The sequence below is a fragment of the Mirounga leonina genome, unplaced genomic scaffold (assembly GCF_011800145.1).
Source record: "Mirounga leonina isolate KUSES-001 unplaced genomic scaffold, KU_Mleo_1.0 Mir_100525, whole genome shotgun sequence".
Lineage (NCBI taxonomy): Eukaryota > Metazoa > Chordata > Mammalia > Carnivora > Phocidae > Mirounga > Mirounga leonina.
In genome coordinates, this window is record NW_023269971.1 from 7,539 (window position 1) to 9,675 (window position 2,137).

At 54.7% G+C, this 2,137-nt stretch overlaps 1 long non-coding RNA gene across 1 annotated transcript in view; it reads right to left on the minus strand.

The window, feature by feature from the left end:
- Positions 1–2,137, minus strand: part of LOC118012384 — a 5,269-nt gene that overhangs the window by 741 nt on the left and 2,391 nt on the right. The window contains exon 2 of the long non-coding RNA XR_004679756.1: positions 191–247. This is a non-coding gene — a long non-coding RNA (uncharacterized LOC118012384). The remainder of the gene's footprint in view (positions 1–190; positions 248–2,137) is intronic.

Sequence of the window (2,137 nt, forward strand, 5' to 3'; positions counted from 1 at the left end):
TCGTGCTCTCCTCCACTTTGGGCTGGGCTTCCTCCTCTGCCCTTGTCTGGAGGACCAGTCGTGCGAGGCCCTGACGCATGTCTGCTCGAGGGAAGACCACGCTGCTCCCCTCAGGACCCCGAGGAGGCCGGCGGGTCACCAGGACGCCCAGGCGCGTGCGTGATGCAGCGTGACCACAGGCCTCACTTACGTGCCGTGTAACAGTGGGTCGAAGGGGGGGTGCTGGGCGCCGTACACATGCTGGATGCTGTTTAAAAAGAAAGGAAAACCAATTAGCTTCTCTCCAGCTTCCTCAAGAGCCCACACTAACTCGGGAAAAGGACCAGTTCCCAGTAACCTACACGCCTGAGCAGCAACTCTCCCTCAGCTGCCACGGGTCCTGAGGGCCCGTCTGGAAGGGATGAATGGCGCCACACAGGTCCACGCCACACACACAATGGGGCATTCAGCCTGCCGGGCAAATGGGCCTCAGCCCAGGGAGCCGCAGCCCTGACCGCATCGGCAGGGCCTCAGGCGCCGCTGCCGACGAGGCTGCTGGGAGCTGGGAGCCACTCAGCATCGCCCAGTTCCAGCAGCCTCTGCTCCCGGACCGTGTGCCAGCGGCAGGACTACGAACTAATGCTGAAATGCCCGTCTGGAAATTCCCATCTGCTGCCATTTCGTCAAAGACAGAATGCAGAATCACAAAAAGAAGATAAATGTGTTTTTTAAAGACTTAATGATTTTATTATAAAAGTTTTCTGGGGGCGCCCGGGGGGCTCAGTCGGTTAAGCGTCTGCCTTCAGGTCAGGTCATGATCCCAGGGTCCTGGGATCGAGCCCCACATCGGGCTCCCTGCTCCGCGGGAAGCCTGCTTCTCCCTCTCCCACTGCTGCTCCCCCACTCGTGCCCTCTCTCTCTCTCTCTCTCCCTCTCTAATAACTAAAATCTTTTTTAAAAAGATAAAAATTAAATTTAAAAATAAAGTCTTCTGTTCATCAGAGTAAACTTGGAAAACAGATGGAAACAAAACAGCCCCCGTGGCAGACACCAGGGCGGTCCACTGAGTGGCCGCACCCGCACCCCTTCCTCGGCGGGGGCGTCCAGCCAGGGGAGGCCCTGTGACCCAGCGCAGCTCAGTCACCAGCAGTGTGGGCCCTTCCTCATCTGCCTGGAACACACATGTGAGGCCTAGAGGTTCCCCAGCCTCATGCCACCATGAGAAATGAGCAGGAGATATCAACCACCCGAGAACGCGGGCACGGCAGGAAGATGAGAAAGAGCACGGGTCTCGGGGGCACTGCAGCCCTGCCAACACCTTCATCTTAGCCCAGCACCAGAACTATAAGACAGCAAGTGTGTATTATAAGCCAATAGGGTTATGCTGATTTGTTACAGCAGCAGCAGAAAACCAAAAGAGAACAGAATGGTGAAAGACAGGTGACAAAGCCATCCTCTTGGCTTATGGAAGCTTAAAGGTCTCTGTGGTTAAGTCAACCTCACTTTTATGCGTTACACGGGGCTCTCCTTTGAGGACTCTACTTAAAAAGGCCCACCCCCAACTGTCTTAGTCCATCCCGGCTGCTATAACAAAAATACCACGCATGTGGCAGCTTATAAACAAAGACATTTATTCCCCACAGTTCTGGAGGCTGCAAGTCCAAGATCAAGGTGCTGGCAGATTTGGTATCTGGTGAGGGCCTCAGCTGGTGCTTTCTGCTGCGTCCCCACCCGGCGGAAGAGGCAGGGAAGCTCTCTGGGGTCTTTTTTATAAAGGCTCTAATCCCACCATGGGGGACTCCAGCCTCAGGACCTCCTCACCCCCTCAAAACCCCCACCTCCTAACACCCTCAGTCTGGTGGTTAGGGCTTCCTGTGAGTTTTGGGAGCGCACGAACATTCAGCCCAGCCGACTTACTGAGATGGCATAAATCTCCAACTGTGTCCTAGTTCCACACTTGTGTGGTTTTATTTTTTACCCTTGAGTATTGAGTCACCTAGAATTTATTTTATTTTGCTACAGACTGTAGAAAACTTTTTTTTTCTTTTGACAGAGAGAGAGAGAGCGATAGCAGGAACACAAGCAGTGGGAGTGGGAGTGGGAGAAGGAGGCTCCCCGCCGAGCAGGGAGCCCGATGTGGGGCTCGATCCCAGGACCC